This window comes from Fukomys damarensis, unplaced genomic scaffold (assembly GCF_012274545.1).
Source record: "Fukomys damarensis isolate Sample0158 unplaced genomic scaffold, DMR_v1.0_HiC HiC_scaffold_10, whole genome shotgun sequence".
Lineage (NCBI taxonomy): Eukaryota > Metazoa > Chordata > Mammalia > Rodentia > Bathyergidae > Fukomys > Fukomys damarensis.
The window spans coordinates 6,088,052-6,107,790 of NW_022900922.1; the positions used below are offsets into that span (position 1 = coordinate 6,088,052).

Consider the following 19,739-nt stretch of genomic DNA (forward strand, 5'->3'; position numbering starts at 1 on the left):
AGTCGCGCGCGCCTCGGTTCCCGCGGCGTCCTTCCTGGGGTCGGCGCTCGGGGCACTGGCGCCCCTCAGATTTTACCTGCAGCCTGAGGTGAGGGCAGAGCATCCGCTGTCACGTTGGTGGGGAAACGTGGGCGTCACTGACTGGGCGACTGCAAAACAGCCCTTTCCCAGGTCGTCGTTGACATCCGGGTGCGCCTGGGCTCTCAAGCCCCACGGCGGGGGAAGCGGAAGAAGGGGGCGTGGGAGGCTCCCGCGTGTCCCCCCCAGATGTCGGAGAACCTGGGGGGGGCAGAAGGCGCGACGAGGAACGCTTGGCGAGGGTGACAGGCGAGCCGTCCCCGCCTGAGGAGACCCCGCGTTTGCGTGGTCTGTCAGGTCGCTGACGGCTCCCCTGCAAGCTGCAGGTGCTAAAGTATCTATCCACGGCCAGCAACGAACTCAGTCTTTATGGAGCTTCGCTTCGTGCCGGTTACCGTGCCGCGACCAGAGGGTCCCCACCCGCGTCCGAAAGCAGGGCACGCGGCTTCTGCAGTGGTCACCCCCAGAAAAGAGCTCGTAAGTGGTCCCACGACCTTTCCCGGTAGGCGTAGCAGTGCCTGAACCTCCTCCCCAAGCAAAGGCTTTGAAAGCAACATAAACTAGCTTTTTACTTGAGGGCAGTCAGACGAAAGAAAGACGGAAGAACACAATTTTACGTTGGACGTTTGCCTCATCCTCCGGCGCATCTCTTTGAATATCAAAAATTAATTGAGGAGAGAAAAACTGTGGACCAGGTGCCTCTCCCAAATCCATTTTCTGGGGATGCAGCCAGGGACTATGGAGAACATGTATTTTTAGCAAGCATTCTGAGTTCTTCTGCTGAGTGCAAAGTTTCAGAGTGACTAATGGATTGAGACTGAGCATTGTTCTAAAAATGGAGAGGAGAACCCTGGGTGTTTCGATGATGGCACAGGGTGGGTGCGCTTTACTTCCCCTAAAAAGCAGAAAGAGATTTCTGGGCTCTGAGCGCCTCTCCTCTTCTCTGCAACCCAAGGTCCAGGATTTGTGAAGTACAATAGGAGAGCTAATCATTCATGTCTTTCTAGACTAACAGCACTTTAAAAAAAATAGTACACACTGAATTTTATCTTGGGCAAACGGCCTTTATCTTCTGATAAAATTAATAGCTTTATAACTTAGAGGATTTGTCATTTGTCAGATTGTCTGCAATATAGAAAATGATAGATACACTCTAATAGTTCAAATGTGACAGTGGGTTAAATAAATTATGGCAAAAGTGTACCCTGGAGTAGCGTTCAAATGCTGTTACAGTTCAGATAAATAAAGACTGACATAGAAATGCATCCAGGGTTTAGAAGTTAGTGAAACGCAGACTTAGAAACAGTGTGAGCCTATTTGTATACATGTATGTGTAAATTAATCTAGGCATTTTAATTTCCTTTCTTTTGCTTGTTATGGATAGCATCTCTTTATTCTTCTAATGAACAAGTATTGGTTTTGGAATAAAAAAAGTTATGGTAAATTTAAATCAAAAATAGAGTTAGCCAGACCCCCAAGTCTATGAGTCTATGTGGTTCAGGTAGGTAATTCATCATTCTCTTACAACTGTCCTGATGAGCTCTAACCCTTGGCTCAGTTGATCCGAATATTAATGTATGACAATAGCTGAGGGTAAAATACCCATTACTTCTTTCTTTTGCCTTGCAACTAGAGCTTTAACTTTTTTTAAACTTTGAATTATGTGACTCAAGAGGGAGAAATTGCATTCTGTGCTCAGCAGGATGGGACATGTCTGTTTGTTCTCCGTTATTGTCTAACGTCCTCTCAAGCTTTTGTAGCTCATACCACCAGACAGTTATGGCACAGGACCATGTCAGAGGAATTCTGTGGGTTAGAAGTTCAGGCAGGCTCCACTTGGCCCTTTGCTTTGGGGTCTTGGGAGGCTGCAGCAGGTGCCCACCCAGGGGTGAGGTGTCGTGTGCAAGCTCAAAGGGAAGGAGCCGCTTTCAACGTCACCCCTGTTGGCATGATTCAGTCCCTTACAGGCTTTTGGGCTAAAAGTCAGTTATTCACTGGCCATGGCCATAGGCCCCCTTGTTAGGTGGCTGCTCCACCAGAAAAGTGTGTGACAAGATCAGGGGAAGTCCGGGTCATTGATAGAACTCACAGCCTTTGTAATCTAGTCTTGCAGAGACAAGCCACCCTGTTAGTTCTACTCATTAAAAGTGAGCCTTGAGTCTAGCTCTCACTTGAGGGTTGGAGTGAGAACACCAGGGCCAGGAATCCTGGGAGGCCATTCTTTGGGCTGCTTAGGGCAAGGTGAAGCAGAACACAGAGGGGAAGTGAATGCCCTTCATCCTTCCCCTCTGTAGAGACCTCAGGAGCCACCAGTTGTGTCCTTAGGTCTGAGATCCTGTGGGGCAGGTTGGACACCCCTAGAAGGGAGCCACACCTCAAGGTGCCCACACACTTTGGGGCACTCATGCCAGCTGACTGGGTCTCACCAAGTTAGGACTTCTTCCCCTTCCCACAGTGTCTTCATGTATATGGGGAATCGGCATCTCACACCTGCAGGGACCACACCTGAGCTCGGCTTCTTTCCCCTGCTGCACAGCCTTCCCCTTTTTAGATTGCTCACCCCTATTCCCGGTGACACTGTCTTCCCACCTGTTCAGGCTAAAATCTCAGGCCATTTGTCAACCACTGGTATCTAAACCCATCTGGAGGTCCTGCTGGCGTGCTCCTCTGGGCTGTGGATTACCTCTGGTACCGTCTTGAGTTTGGGCGTAATTCCTAACCTGGACTGAGGGACAGTTTCTTTTCTGGTCCCCGGTCCTGACCCTGTCTCCATCTTCTGTGTGTGTCCTCAATGGGAAGCCCAAATGGGCCTGATCAGATGGAATTAAGAGCCCCATCTCTCTCCTGTGACCCCCCATCCATGCAGTGTAAAAGCCTCTTGTCCCCCACTTCACCTCGCTGTCTTACTTCTCCCGTGCCTTTTTCTAGTCCCACCTACCCCTGCCCATCTCTGAAATCCATCCAGGCTGAGGACGGCCTCAGTGGCCTTGGACCCCTGCGCTCTTTCCTCAGCTCCAAGCATTCTTCTCCCACACTCATGGTGCACACTTGCCTCAGGTCCTTAATCAAGGATTCAGGGTGAAGCTTTCCCAGGTCACCCTTCATTATGGCTAGATGTCCCCCCAAAAGCCTTATGTGGTCGTAGGTGGGGAGTTTTGAAGGTGGGTGGATTAGGGAGTGTGAATGTAGATTAAGTGTGTGGTGCTGGGATTAAGAGGATGGATGTGGGTGGCACCAACCGATAGGCTTACAGCCGGGATGGAATATATGGGACGGAAAGAAGGCAGGCCTGCTGCTGTTTGCTGCTTTTCTGTCTCCTGCATGCTATTTCTCTTTCTCCTCTGTGATGCTCGCCTTGGAGCCACCTGACTATGGGCTGAAACCTCCACAAAGTTTGAGCTGACATAAATTTATCTCAGCAATGTGAAAAGTAACCAGGACACCCTTTGAGAATCTGCAGCCTGAACACACTCTCCTCTCCCATTCCTGCTTCCCTAGTGTCTCACACACGCTTTATTTCTTTTTACCTATTTGCTATGTTTCTGGGCAGGTTTCCCATGCTGGTCTCTTTAAGTGCCACGAATACGAAGATCTTTGTTTACGCCCTTCTGCAGCCCCAGGTCTTCAGAACCTGGACTGAAGTAAGACTATTTGTGTAATGAACAGATGAGTAGGGAGTTGATCTCATGGAAGGGAGTAGAAGGGAAACTCTTTGCTGTAGTTGGCCATTTCTGAGGACAAATTGGATGGATCTACTCTGGATTTGGCCGCTCATCTTAATATGATCACATCTCACCTAGAGTGGTCCCTTATGAATTATTAGAAACAATGGAGTTTCCCCCTAATATTTTAATATATATTCAGAGCAATTTCTTACTCTTAAATGCCCATTATTTTTGAGTCTCGGAATCCTGCACCCTTGCTTCCATGCCACCATGCTCTCCTCCTTGGGTGTCCTCTTAGTTTAAAAAGAATTCCTTCAGGATTGTGAGAAGGCAGGAACAGCAACATTAGATGGACCCGGAAGCCCTGTCCCCCTCTTCAGTCTCGCACCATGCTTCCTCTTCTCAGTCTGGATTACAGCTAGTTTGGGTGTCTGAAAATACGAATGTATCAAACATTAGAGAAGAATCTAAGCAGTTTAAAAGGCTGTGCATATGCAGGAAAATTCCTTGGCTTCCGTCACTGTCCTCCTTTCTTGTGGTTGCAGACTTCTCGGGATCCAGGCTCTAACTCTAACTGTGGTTGGACAGATTCCTTGTCTTCCAGCCACCGGGCTGCCTTGGAATTGATCTCTCACCACAGGTCCATAGCCATCCTCCCTCTCCTCTTGCCTTCTTTGTCCTCCTCATGTTTTCTCTCCTTCTTCTTGAGATCCTGGAAAGTGCAGGTGGAAATGAAAGCATTTGCTAGACTAGGAAATTCCTCTATCAACCCAAGCATCTCCTCTAGTTTCCTTTCAGACTTTTCCCCCTTGGAAATAATTTTGCTTTGTATCAAGCAGTTAAACTTTAAATTATATAGAAAACATTAGATTCTTCCCAAGACTTTGAAGCAGAATTATTTTATCCTGAACCAAGTAATATCTAGAAGCTGGAGAAAACGAAAAGAAGCTGCCTCATTCCATTACAAATTTTAACTTCTCTAGGCCATTTCATGGCATGAAGCTTCTTTATGTGCAATAAAGCCTGTTTCACAGGATAATTTTATTGCCTTCTTAGTGTCTTGGTGTAAGTTGTTCAACAGAGACTTATTCATCTTCCATCACTTAGTGAAACAGGAAAACAGGAATAATTATGCTGTTAAAGTAGAAAAAATAGATTTGTTCTTTCGGCAACATCTACTGGGTATTTCCATAATGACTAGTGGTTTAGATCTTGTATGTCTTCCAAGACTCATGTGCTCAGAAGTGAGGCTTTTGGAAGATGATTAGATCATGGGGTGCTACACCCATCAGTGTATTCATCCAATGAGCAGCAGCTGCGTGTGTTGTTAGGAGGTAGGGCCTGTTTAGAGGTGAGTCCCTGGGGTCATGTCCTGGGAACATGTATGTTATGGCTTGTGTCTAGATGTGCCCCCCAAATCTCATGCAGCCACAGGTGGGGCTTTTCAGAGGTGGCTGGATCTAGAGTGTGTGATGCAAGAATTAAGTGGGTGATGCTGGTATTAAGGATGTATGATTACTAAATTAGTCCACTGGTTGGTTTGGCATAGTTGTGGCTGTGAATGATGGGAGGACCCACCAGGGACGTGTGTGCTACACACCTTTAGGGATAGAATATAAGGGACCAAAAGAGGGCTGCTGTCATTACGTGCTGCTTCTTTGATCCTTTGTTGCCTTCTGCCCACCACAAAATGTTTCTCCTCTGCAGTGCATCTCTGCCATGCCACTCTGCCTCAGAGCCAGCAAACTATGAACTGAAAGCTCTACAAACATGAGCTACAATAAACTTTTCCTTCTTTAACTTGGATATTTTGTCTCACAACGAAAATAGTAACTAAGACAGCATGTCTCCCTCCTCAGCTTTCCCCTACTAGGCCCTGTGTCATGCTGTCTCTTCCTCGGAGCAGGCAACCATGGATGGTAACTGAGCCAAAGTAAACCTTTAAAATAGACCCTGAAATTACAGGTGTTGAGTATTATTCCCAGTGACAAGGAAAGTGACTAAGACAACTAAGGTTACTTCAGAACACACACACACACACACACACACACACACACACACACACACTGCTCTCTAATGGGAAATAAATTGCATATAAATTTCCCAGTTAAAAAAAGAAATTGCTATTTTAGCAGAGGTACAGTCAGGTTAAATATTTTCTACCCTTCAACTGTGAAATGTTGAATCTGAATATTAATTTGCATATAACCTACACGTAGACGTGTGACCTCTGTTGGTGCTTGCAAGTTTAAATTTAAAATTGTAGAGGGAACTCCTACAGTGTTGTGGGAATGTAAATTATGGAAAGCAGTATGGCTACACCTCAGATACTTAAAGTAGAACTACCCTGTTGTTATGGTTTATAAATAGATAACCCCCAAAGCCTCCTATTCTCATAGGTGGGGTTTTTTCGAGATAATTGGAAGGGGGCACGATCCTATCACTGCATTAGTCCACTGATGAGTTTATAACTGAATGTGATTTGGGAGTGAAATTTGGAGGAGGTGAGTCACTGGGGCATGTGGCCTGGATGGTGTATCTCCCTCTCTTTTCCCCTGATCTCTCTTGCTCTCTTTCTCTCTCTCTGCTTCCTGCCTGCCAAGATTTGCCTCTGCCATGCAACTCTACCTTGGAGCCAGCTGACTGTGGCCTGAAACCTCTACAAACTGCGAAAGGAAACCTTTCCTTCTTTAAATGGTGGGTGTCAGGTATTGGATCTCAGTGAGGAGAAAGTGACTAACACACATGTAGTCCCGCAATCCGACTATTGGATATATATCCAAAGGAGATAAAATCAGTATGTGGAAAAGACATCTGCACTCCCACCTTAATTGAACCACTAGTCATCGTAGCCAAGACATGGAGTTTAGCTTGAGTGTCTATCAAAAGATAAATGCATAAATAAAAAAAGATACATATCCTTCTAAAAGAAGGACACACTGTTATTGAGGGCAACATGCATGGATGAACCTGGAAGACATTATGTTAAGTAAATCAGGCACGTATTATTATTATTACGTGATCTGGAAACTACAGAAACTAAATTAATAGAAACAGAATGGTGGTTACCAGAGACTGGAAGGGGCAGGGGATTCACTTAAATTCACAAAGGATTCACTTAAATAGCAGGAATGAATTCTGGAGCCTTACTGTATGGCATGAATAATACAGTTAATAGTAAAGTATCATATGCTTAAAAATCTCCAAGAAGAGTAGATTTTAAATGTTATTGACACAAAAAGTAAGCATGGGAGGTGATGGATATATAATTAGCTTGGTTCAGTTATTTCACAATGATTCATGAATCAAAATGTATTGCACATCATAAAACATAAATTTGTCGATTAAAATAAAAAATTGTTCTCACTGTGGAAAAAAATTCAAATAAAGTTAAAATTCTCTTACTTCTGGGCCAGGGATTTAGCTCAGTGGTGTTGCCACCTGCCTCACAAGCACAAGGGCTCGAGTTTGATCCCTGGGACCAAAAAAAAAAATTCTCTTAATTTCATCTCAGAACCGAAGCTGTTCGTGCTTGAGGAATTCAAGGACACAGGAACAGAAATACCTGAGACCAAAGGTATACAAATACTGCCTTTTCAGTTTGCTCCCTCAAAGCCATACCCTCATTAGTGGCACGTGCCAGTATCGGGCTGGGGTTGTCGTGTTTAAGTCTTCTGCTGTAAGCCACACACCTCATCCTCAGCCCTCAGTCACCTATCCATATCCCCACCACACGTTGTAGGATGCTGTTAAATGATTCAGGATCTTGGCCACTCATGCGAATTCAGGGATGACATGTGATCATAGTTCTGCCCCTGCCCTTGGCCTTGGCCTTGGCCTGGGCTTTGCCCTGTCCAGTCATACTCTCCCTCCTACAGCCAGCTTGAAATGACTTTTTGGCTCAGGGAATGAATAGCCCACTCACCAGGGCGAGAAATTGGGGATCATGGTTGTGAGTGTGGTGGGGTAAACGTTGCCGTTCATTTATTCTGAGACACCCCCCTGCCTTCCTTACAATGCCTTATTTGAAAAGTGATCACCTCAAAGCCCTACCTGTTTTTATGGTTTAAGAAATGGCACTTTAATACTCCTTGTGTGTGTGGGGTGGGGGGAGTATTGTTTTCTGAAAAACTTTCTACCATAACAAGCCACCCTTCTAGGGTTATAGTTCTCAATGCTGAACTGTTGCTAGGATGGAGCAAACACAGATAATTTTTGTTACAATATATTCACGACATCTTCCTGCATGTACCCCATAGCTCTTTCCTTTCTGTGAATGATTCCCCTTTGTTGCCCATGGCTGGAGAGGACAGTCTGGCCAGCCCCGCCATTTAGGGAAGTGGCTTCTCCCTACTGCCCCAGGGGCCTGTGGGTACAGGATGCAGGCTGGTATACCAGGTAGGTCCCTGCTGATCTCAGCAAGGGCTGAAGGGAAGGACAACTGCTGGGGCCATTTACATTTCAGGTGAAGACAGTTCGCATCCTGATGCCAAAGGTATAAGAGTCAAGGTAGGTGGCGTACACCTACCCGGTAACCCCAGATGCTCAGGACGCAGAAGTTCAAGGCCAATGAGACTGTTTCACAATAAAAAATGAAAGAAGGGATAGATGTGTAGCTCAGTGACTGAGCATCCCTTGGTTTGATTCCTCTTCCTGGGGTGGGAGGAGATCGCTGTACAGTGGAAGAGAGAGAGAGAGAAAGTCAAAGAATGGCAGAGAGAGAGAGAGAGAGGAGAGAGAGAAAAAAGAACAGGGGAGAGGAGAGGAGAAAAGAGAAGAGGAGACAAGAAAGGGAGGCAGAGTAGGCACATGTACAACATTCCTTGAATTTGCTCTTCCCCAAATTACCGTCTATTATTTCTGCTCCAAAAATAATGTAAAATCACCAGTTCTTTTTCCTCCCATACAGCTTCTTCAAAATGTGTTCCTCAAATGTTACCAGTTGACTTCTGAGACAACCAAAAAATGAAAAAGCTTTAAAATTAATAATTCTTTTCCCCAGTTTTTCTGAACTATGGTGCTGTTTCCTAGTACCTCACTCTAAAAAGATGCTTTTTGGTTGTATTTGGTGGTGGTGGGGATCTGTATTTGTACATGAATTCACACAGAATTAGAGTATAAAATATTGCAGTCTATATAAAAATGACATTAGGGTCAGGGATTTAGCTTAGTGGTGCTGCAGCCTGCCTCACAAGCACAAGGTCCTGAGTTTGAGCCTTGGTTAAAAAAAACCCTCAAATCAAAACCCCCCCAAACACATTAAAAACATTTCTTGCATATTATTATTAATACTTATTATTAATTATTGGTACTCGGCTTGAACTCTGGACCTTGTGCTTGCAAGACAGGTGGTAGAACCACTGAACTAAATCCCCGGCCCTATTTCATGCATATAATATGATTATTCACAAACACCATATGACTCCTTTTGTTAACCCATGCGATACTCATCAGAAATATCTTAAGACCTTTCCCTCAGAGTTGTAGTGGGGAGCTTATCATTTAGCCTGGGTATGGCAGATAAAAATAACAAATAATAGGTAATACATTCCAAGGTTTCTCTGTCATCTGAATACTTGCTCTCATTTTTATTTTTATCACCCTGGGCTTTGTTTCTCCGGCCCTGTGCTCCAGAGATGTCTGGCAGAAACCCACTTAGGCAACATTTAGGGGAGATTCTGTACAGCCTCTCTTATCTCCGAGCCCTGCAGGCATTGGTGAGAAAGTTCTCCCCCACCAGGGCGCTGAAGACGCAGCCCGAAACCACAGCCTTTGGACTGCACTGGGGGCCCTGAAGAGTAGTTTCGAGGGCGAGTGACCTCTCACCTCCACCTGAGAAGCTGCTGTGCTCTGAGTGTATTGAAACCGCTCTGTCTTCTGCTTGGCTCTTACGGTTCCCTTCCCGACATTCATTTCTGAGAGACCCCCAAGAAGACAATTTCTCATCATTCTACGTGGCTGACATGTAAATCCTTCTAATTCAGGGGGAAGAAGACTGGAGATAATCCACAGACACTAGAGTTTCTTTCATCCACCCCCTCCGTAAGTTTATTGGCACATTTTAAGCAAACAATACAGTTCCATTCATCATTGGGATCTTGCCTTTACATGTTTCATCCACCCCCTCCGTAAGTTTATTGGCACATTTAAAGCAAACAATACAGTTCCATTCATCATTGGGATCTTGTACCTTTACATGATGTGTCTTGCTTCTTGTTTTTTCCCACACCCTGCCCTCCCTTTACCCCCTTCACCCTCCCCTATTTACAAAGACTTTGTTTCCATTTTTTCTTTCCCCTCCCCTTCCCACTTCCCCTTTAGCCATTTTCTTCCTATTTCACACTCTCAGTTATACCATTTGAACCTATTTACACTTTCAGTGTTTCACACCAGAGAAGCTATTTGTTTTGTTTTGTTTTGTTTATATCGGGAATCAAACTCGACCTTGTGAGGCAGGCACTGGAACCACTGAGCTAAAACCCTGGCCCAGTTCGTTATTTATTCAAGTGTGTCCTATGACACTGGAATTTCTAATGAGAAGGCTTTGTAAGGCAAAGGGCCATTTCTTCATATCCTGAGTCTGTCTTTGACTTCCCCCTCCTGTTATTCTCCCTGGCCACCCATGAGTACCACCTTCATGTTTCAAGGCTCAACCAAGATGCCATGTGTCCAGGGATGAACAATTCAAGTCCGTTTTCCCTCCCTTACTAGCAAAATATGCCCCAGCCTTTTTTTTTGCAGGTTGATACAACCATCTCACTCTTATTTTTGTCCATGAGATGCAAGTGGTGTCATTGAGCAGGACTTCCAGAAATACTCCTTAAAGACTACAAGCATGATAGGTATTTTTTGGTTTTGTTTTGTCGTCTTCCTGCTGCTTGGAATGCAGATGAGATTGAAGGAACAAAGTCAACACCTTGGAGCATGAGGTGATTTCGCAGATACAACCCCTGTCCGTGAGGGCAGCAGAGGGAATTGGTAAGGGAAGCCAGGTGCTCTGATGACTTTGTGCATCCGCTGGATAGGTGAGGATCAGACCCCTTTCATGTGGAAGGATTGATTTTCTTGTGTGTGAACCACCCTTGGCTTGAGTCTTCTACCATACGCAGCAGATACTGCACACACCTCTTACCTTTCTTTTATGGTACTTTCCCTAATATCTAAGTGACTGTGTCCTCCTGTAAACTTACAGGGACCCGGAAAGGACCTTTAGGAGCACATAATCTACTCTCCCTTTGACAAAAGAGGACAAAGTCCAGAGGGACGTGTGTTACCTGATGCGGACACAGTAAGGGACCGTCATGGGGGAGCAGCATGTAAGCCCCCAAATGCAATCAACCATTACCCCTTTTAACCACAGAATGTTTCAGCAGACCTGTCACGAGACCCTGTTAAAATCACAGAAGCAAAATGTTTGTGTACATGAAATTAGAAATCGTTTCCAAGAGGACCCCTAAATTAGCCCTCTGGCATCACATGATTTTAGTCAAATTAAAATCACTAATTTTGGAGGTCATACAGCTGGGCAGTGCATTCAGTGTTCCCCACCAGCTGTGCTGTGGATAGCACCTCGGATGTGTGGCTCTGATAACAGCTGCCTAGGTTGCTTCCCTGGAACCTGAGGCTGCTTTTTCTGAGAACAGTAGCCCTTCCCTTGAGCCCTACGGGGATCTGATAGGTGACCAAGCTGGGATAAAAGGCTCAGCACTGCCGTCTTTGTATTCTATCTGTCCCCTTCTCTGTCCTGTGGCTTGGGTCAGATTCTTCCCAGCTCTGCATGTTGATCATTTACAAATGCTTAGTCTAAGACCATAATGCAGGGTTTGTTTAGCCCATTGCCCGTGTGAGCTGGTCTATATTTTCTTGTCTGTCTTTCTCTTTTTCTGCTCCCACCCTTGTGCTTCTTCAGAAGCCACAAAAGCCTGAGCACTTGAAATCCTTTGACTCTATCTCAGGGCCCAGACTCCACAGGCTGAGATGTTTTACTCAGGATGATACTGGAAAATTCAACAGCTTCTAGGACAAGTTGTCCATGACCACCTGGTGGTCCAAATCCATCACAAGAAGAAACATCTTTTAGAACTGTGTCCCTGGCCAGCGGAAATTACTGGACTTTGGCCCATCCTAGCAAATCAGTAAAAACCCGCTGCTACCTTACTTCTCCAAGTAACTTGGTCACTCTCTGGACAGACTGGTGACTCCTTCCTGCTGCGGTCCCTCCCACTCAGGCCCCCCGCCCATATCTTTGCTGTGTAGAAGCACATGTGTTTGAAATATTTGGTCCATTTTTGTTGCTACCGTCTCTGGGTCAAAAGATCCGATCATCCAGTATGAAGGCTGCAGTACAATTGCATCTGATCCTTGCACTTAGCAAGAGGGTCTTTCTTTATACGTAAGTGAGAAAATAATTGTCTGGACCTAGGATTTTATTGTTGCACCTACTTCTGTTATCCCTTATCACCATTTGGAATTGCTTGGGGAAAGACTGAAATTGGAACCTACCATTGCTCTTTTCAAAGTGTTGTGTGAATACAGCCTGGAAAAACAGAGCATATATATCTCCCTGTAGATGTAGTTCAGTGCTTGGGACACACAGACACTGCCTGGACCTGGACCTGAAGGTCATTGTCCCGAAATGAGATTCTTTCCCACCAAGTTCTTCCGAGATTGGGTCCGTTCTTCAAATGCTTTGACACAAGCTCCCTTTAGCTTATTTATTCCGTGCTGTTCGGCACATTCTCACTCAGACAATTATAGCTTCACCTGAGCTCCCCAGTGCCCAGAGTCCTGCTGACTTGCTCAGGATACCTAGAACAGCAGTTGGCATGGAGTAAGGAACTAACGCAAAGCTCTTTAGCCAGTGAGCACAACAGACTGTGGAAACCACTGGGATCTGGGGCCCCCCCATTAAGTCACCTGGAAGAGAACAACACAGAGTTCCCAGTGTCACCATTATTAGGTGGAATCACTTTCTTTCTCGTCTCAGTTTTTGCCGTTAAATTGAGCTTGACAGGTCCAATTTCTGATTGTAGAACAAAAAAGAAGATTCCAGACAGAGATTTTTCTTTTACAAAGTCTGGTTTTCATTATTAGATTGTTCATTGCCTCCGTTCTTTATGGTTTTATGATTTTTCTGTCAGCCTCGGAGAGATGCGCGGATGTCCCTGCAGTCTGGAGAAGGGGCGTCCTTTCTCCTCAGTGAGCGCACAGAAGCTGCCCTGCTGGGTGTGACATGGGGGCGTCATGGCAGAAGGACTCGAGCGCGGTCCTGTGTGGTGTGGACGTGTGTGTGGATGCTCACGAGAGTCACTAATGGGTTCTCTTTTGACTTCAGGTCAAACTACACTTGGAAATGTAATTTGAACAAACCTCTCGCTCTATGCCCTGGCGTCTGTCCTGTCTGAATGATTTGTTTCTCTTCTCTGGGGAATGTCTTTCTGGTCACAGAGAACCCTGCCCCCAAGCGTCTGTCTCCTCCTCTGTGTCTCCCTGTGAGATCGCTGCCCCTGCCCTCTGTCTGAGCAACGACATTTTCCCACCGGCTCCAGCCCCAGTTCTGTGCTTCGCCACGACTCAGAACCCTCATTTCTTCTTGGCAGCTGCACTGTTGAGAAGCCAGCTCTGCAGAGCCGGGGTGTGAAGCTGCTTCCTCGCCTGGCTTCCTGTGTATGGTGGGTGGAGGCACAATGCAGACAGCAGGCCAGGAGGGACAGAATCCTGGGACCATCTCCACACCACACAGCGCCCACTTGCGTGTCCTTTCTTCTCCACGCACATCTGTTCTTGTTCATTTCTGCTCTGGAAAATTGTCTGTCAGTAATGAAAACATGAATTCTTCATTTACAACTTTAGTTGCATGGATCATGGGCCAGGGCAAAAGCCTAGGATTTTTGTAGAGAGACTTGGCTGTTCTATGGGCTGTATGACCTAGGGTAAGGAGCCGGCTGGATTTAACAGGCTCTCTTGTTCTCATTTATATAAAAGAGATTCATAACTGATCTTAGCTCTGGAGAATAGAATTGTAGTAATAAACTCAGGCTGTCATAACAAAATACCACAGCCTGAGTGGCCTCTAAAGGACGGCCTTTGGTGTATCAGTTCTGGAGGCTGAAGGCAGGATGTCGGTAAACTGACCGAGGAGAGCTCTGTTCCCAGCTTACACATGGCCACAGTGCACATCTCTCACAGAGAGAGAGGGGGGGGGAGAGAGCGAGGAAGAGGAAGGGGGGATCTTCTTATAAAGACAAGATACCTATTGGATTAGGATCCCACTCTTATCACCTCATTTATCCTTAATGACTTCCTTAAAGCCTTAGATCCAAAGCAGTAATGTTAGGGGTTAGGGCTTCCTGAGGGAGGGGGACACACAATTCAGTACACAGCAAGGCTTACATGTGCTGTATGATTTACAGTGCATTTCCACTAGGCCCAACGGGGAGAAGGGAGAGGTACTAAGAGAACTGGGTGGTCCCAAACCCCACCTCTTAGTGAGTGGCTGCAGTCTGAGGGCCTGGGAAAGCCTTTGAAGTCTGCATCTGTCATTGCTCTGGCCATGATCAGGGTCACAGCTGAACAGAGAACTACAAGAAGAACTTGCTGAAGCCAGGTATGGTTGTACACGCCAGTTTGGGATGCCAAGGCTGGAGGATTATAAATTTAAGGCCCGCTAAGGCGATTTAGTGAGACCCCGATTCAAAATAAAAAATAAAATAGGCTGAGAGTGTAGCTCAGTGTTAGAACCCTTGCCTAGCATGCTTGAGGCCTTGGATTCATTTTCAGTAAGTGGCCTGAGTAGCTTGCGTCAGAAGGCTGGGGAGACTGGAAGTCAGCAAACCATGCCCTGTGTGTTCTTTTCTGTTGCTAACAGCACGCTATTAGATAAGCTAATTTGGGATCATGATTCTGGAGGCCCAGAGCGGAGGGGCACCTTGTGCAATGGCCTTCTGCCTGGCAGAATCTGGAATTGGGGCAGGACGGGTGCGCGTGTGTGCTTGTTTGTTTCTTCTCTTCTCCATCCTTCTTCTTCCAAGGCCTCTCGCGTTCAGTCGTGGAGCTCCACTGTGATGAGCTTTTCAAGCCCAGCCCCCCACTGAAGGCCACACTAAGCACCTGCATAGGGTCACGTTTCCACCCTCCCGGGACCTCACAAGGGCAGTCAGATTTCAACGGGACTTTGGCGGGCCGTACTCAGTCCACGGCCCCGGGTGAGGTGGGTTTTGCCGGCCACGGCTATAGCTTTTTGGGCCCAAATCTCCTTGGAGTATTCGGTCTGCTTCTGAGAAAAGAGCACAAATGCACAAGGGTGCACAGTTTCAGGGGCCTCATTACGTTAGCTTCTGAGCTTCTGTCCATAGCCCGGAGGAAAAGGTTTGCAGGGAGGAACCAGGATCACGGAGCTGGTGAGGGGTTCGTCGCTCTCTTCGTAGATGAGATGAAGAGCAGGGCTCTTCAAAGGGAGGGCAGAGCACTTTTCTTTTTAAATCTCAAGCTCTAATTTCTGTCTTCATGTGTTCTCTGTAATATTCAAAACACATTGGCATTCTCGTACATGTAAATTTCTTACCAAAGAAATATCCATGTACTCACGAGGCTTTTTGTTTTTTCCCTGATGGGGACTCACTGTGAAAATGTCTAGAGACGGGTAAGTGAGGCGACCCATGGACACTGGTTGGAGAGTTTTCTCTTCTCCCTTCCCCTTCCTCTGAGTGTCGGTCCTTTGGTGGGCCGGAGCCCTTTCCAGGCCTCCCATCAGCCCACCAGAGGGAGCACTACCTCAGAAGGCACAAAGCTTTCTACCTTGGAGTCATTTAAGGGTACCTGTCAATGTCAGGGTCACGTGTCCTTTAATTTCATGATGCCTCAGGACCTTGGGGAATTCTTTTTCCAACAGTGGAGTTAAGAGAGAAGAGATCCTTCTGGGGCACAGCTGAATTTACCTAAGGCAACGTTATGTATATCTGGGTAGTTAGCTGTAGTCAGGGAATTCTTCTCTTTTCTGCTTTTCCGTGATGTTCAAGTAAGGCTCAATTATAATCTTATGGCTTGAAGGTCATTATTAATCACAAAAGTGAGTAACTGAGGGATTCTAATGCTGTGCCTGAAATGACCCCACACTTACGCCACCCTCCCCAAACAGGGTCAGTAGGCTAAGCAAAGTAATCCCATTATCCTGGGTTGGGTTTCGGTCTCTCTCTGTCCCCGTCTGTGCCCCTGTCCCCCCAACATGGGTGTGCATGTGCAGGTGTGCATGCATGAGTGTGTTATTCTTTTGCTTTCATGTACAGGTGAGTGTGATCATGACCAGAATCTACTTTTACATGTGACATCAGCAGAGATGCGTACGCACCTCATGTGAGAGGGCTGGAGACCAAGAAGTAGGACTTCTAGCCTGGAAGATGGACCGGTTCTGGGGAGTTTGGTTAATTAGGAATATTAAGAAGAACTGTTGGAATTGCAGAACTGTTAGAATGAGTGAAACCTCAGGTAAGTGGCAATGCTCAAAATAACGAACAACTCTCGTTAGCCAGCAACACCCAGACTAAATGAGACTCGAGGTTCAGCCCAAGGATCCCGGTTTTGCAGAGCCGGGGAGGACCCATCGGCTGTGTTCTGCTGGTACCTGGTCGTCGTATTCTCCTGCCGCCAGCGTCTCAGAGGTGCTGGCCCACACCCCTTTCCCGTGGCCTCAAATCCAGCAGCTGGGCGAGGAACCAGCCCCGCTTCCTGTTGTTGCCTCACTTGATCGCGGCCTCCAGCTCAGGTGCCTTAGTCTTCCCGGTGCTCCGGTTGGGAGCAGCACCTGAGAAGTCCTTGTTTTCTCCCAACATGCTGCTTGATTCCGGGCTAAGGAAGAACAGTTGACTCTCGGCTTCCTGACCGGATATGGTTTGGCTCCAAAATTTTAACCCAAATGGGAGATTTAGAAACTTTCTATTTAAACTTTATTCTCAGTTTTTTTTTTTAAAGTAAGGAAGCCAAAAACTAGGCAAATAAAAGCATGTGTAAAGTAGGGTGAATGAAATATGTGTGCGTAGCGCCAGTCGGGATGGTGCTTGTACTTGCTGACCGTTTGTCTTTGAACTTCCTGGGATTCAGATCTAAAAACAGCGAAGAAGAAGCGGGGATAAGAAAACGAAATGGTATTGTTTTTGTAAGGTCTCCCTCTTCAATTAGTGGTTTTATAGATTTTTTTCTTAATTTCTGAGGATTTGAAATTATAGGAATAATGCAATAGCATCGGGTAGTATAGGCTTTGCAGGTGGGCAGGAAATCTCTAAACCAGCACAGGTCAGAGAGCTACCAGTGTGTCAAGGGTGGTGTTATGGCTTGGGTCTAGATGCCCCCCAAGGCCCCCAATGCGGTCATAGGCTTGATCTAGCTTGTGTAAAGCTGGGGTTGACTCAGGATGCAATGCTAGGCTCAAGGGCGCTAGGATTTAGGGTGTGAGTGCTGCCCGCCCTGAGTAGTCTGAATAAGATAACAGGGGCTGGAGACGCTGTTAACTCTTGTTACCTTTGCTGCCTCCTGTGAACCTTGCTGTTTCTCCTCTGTGATGCTTGTCTGCCATCCCAGCCTCAGAACCAGCCGATTAGGGACTGAAGCCTCTGCGAATTGTGAGCCAAATAAACCTCTTCCCCTCTCACTTTGGGTGTTGAGTATTTTGTCTCAGCAGTGAGAGAAAAGTAAGCGGCACAGGTGGAGATGGAGAAGGTAAAAGAGAGGGAGGGGGGGAAGAGGAGAGAGGGAGAGAGAAGCAATTCATCGCTCTTGTCCTAAGAACCGGGGGTGATTGTCCAGGGTCTGAATACTCTGACCTAGAAATGTCCTGGAGAGAGAATAATTATGGTAACCCTAGCACTGCAGCTCTGTTTAGAGAATATGACTGTCCTCTAGCTGTTCCACTCTTTACTCTCCACTTTTAAAAGTAAAAGCTCCACTTAGATCTATCCTGGTGACATTCCAGGGCCGGCTTCAATCTGCGTGGCAATGGGTCCTCACACTTCCTTGTATGAAAGATAAATTTGGGAACCCCCGCCTCCCCTCCAGGACAGACCGGTGGTCTCACAGCTTCGCGGCAGGCAGGAAGGAGGGCTCTGACGGTGTTATCAGTCCGCTTCCGCCTCTCCAACCTGGAGCCCACTCTGTTCCTCAGGGAGCAGGGCCACTGAAGTGCTCATGAGCGGGAGTCGGTGGCTGCCCACTCAAGGACGCTATCAGACCAATCACGGTGGGATAGCTGGCCCCAGAGGCCAGCCTCTGCCTCCCCGGGCCTCCCGCCCCCTTGGGTCGCTGACTTAGTCGTACTGTTGGGGCCCTCGACTTCCTTGTATGGCCAGAGAAGAGAAAGCTGGAAAGTGGCGCTGGGCAGACAACCTGACCCCTGGGACTCCTCCGGTATCTGGGCTGCTTTGGGCAGATTCCAAAGAGCAGGCCAGCCTGGGAGGAAGAGAAAGAGCACTTAAAATAGCCCTGGGCTGCTTTCCTTGGGCTGCAGAAGTGGAGGCTCCGCAGCAAGCTGGGTGGGGCCTGGGCTTGTTAGCGTGGGCTGTCCCACCCTCACACCCCAGGCGTGGACTGCAACACCCAGGCGGCGGGTGACCACCAAATTGTTTTGCTTAAGGCAACGAAATAGAAAATACCCAGCTCTTGCTCTGTGGAACTTATTTTAGCTATGTTGAGTCTCAAGTAAAATTTATTTCTTTGCGTGATTTATGTTTTGAAAGAAATTTAGCTCGATTGAATTATAATGTTACAAAAGTGTTAAACGAAGGCTGGCGGGGAAGTCCAGTGGTGGAGTACAGCACTTGCCTAGCATGGCCACGCCTCTGTATTAATTTCCGGTACTAAAACAAAAGAAAGTTTTAAATGATGTCAGTTTCAAACGACATTTTCCTCCATCTCTCTCTCTCTCTGATTTCCCTTTCTCTCCCACCCTCCCTCCCTTTTGGCTCCAGTTAGGATGCCCCATATCACTGCTTCAAGACTGGGACCAGGTTGCAGAGGGCCCATCTCATGCGACAAACAGCAGGACAGACGGAGCAGTGTTCACGAGGGAAGATGCCGGATTCCTCTTCCAGGCCTTCCAGACGCACTGCGCTGCACAACCACAGCAGGTCTCGGGATCTGAAAAGACAGGCAGGGGTCTGTTCTTTGCTCATTGTGCAATCAGGGCCCCAGCATGCACGCCTGCCTGCAGTATGGAATAGTTTTCAGCAATGCCAACTGACCTGTGTGCACATCTCCACTTTAAAGAAATGGTGCTAAGAATCAGACCCAGGGGCTTGAGGATCCGAAGCATGTGCCATACCACCGAGCTGTGCTCCTAACCCCTCCGTTTTTATTATATGGGAACATGCCAGGCTCTTCTTCGGCTTTCCTAGCAAGCTAGGTAAATTTGGAATTTGGAAAATATGTACAGAGTCAGAAAGCAATTTCAAAGAAATAAGTTTTTTTTGTTGCTGTTGTGTTTTGGAGACAGGGTCTCACTATGCAGTTGAGACTGATCTGGAACTCATTATGTAGCCCAGGCTGGTCTCAAACTCACAGCGATCCTCCTGCCTCAGCCTCCCCAGTGCTGGGATTACAGGCGTGCGCCACCACGCCCAGCTACAGTTTTTGTGAGTGTTCACATAAAATTTTTTGGTACCAGGGATCGAACTTGGGACCTTGTGCTTGTGAAGCAGCCGGCCGAACCACTGAACTAGATCCCCGGGTCTTATGTAACTTTTATATGAGTTTATGGGAACCTTCAGAATCTCTGTACCTGCCGCACGGGATGCCTCCAGTCCTTCTGAGAAGAACTAAACGTGGGGCAAATGTGATGAGCTCTGCACTCTGGAAAGACAACTGCTGCTGGCACTGCCAAGGAGTCCAGTCCAGCCACATGGAGATGACCGCGGGGATTCCCAAAAGACTGAAGATAGAAATTCTGTTCGATCCAGTTGCATTTCTCCTGGGTGTTTTCCTGAAGAAGTTAAGGTCCTCGTGTCACCAGGC

At 47.0% G+C, this 19,739-nt stretch overlaps 1 long non-coding RNA gene across 1 annotated transcript; it reads left to right on the top strand.

Moving 5' to 3' along the window:
- Positions 1-6: 6 nt before the first annotated feature.
- On the top strand, positions 7-19,206 carry LOC117285457. The gene is made up of 5 exons (XR_004516480.1): positions 7-555; positions 6,347-6,440; positions 7,258-7,320; positions 16,028-16,226; positions 18,698-19,206. It is a non-coding gene; the product is annotated as an uncharacterized LOC117285457 (long non-coding RNA).
- Positions 19,207-19,739: the final 533 nt, after the last annotated feature.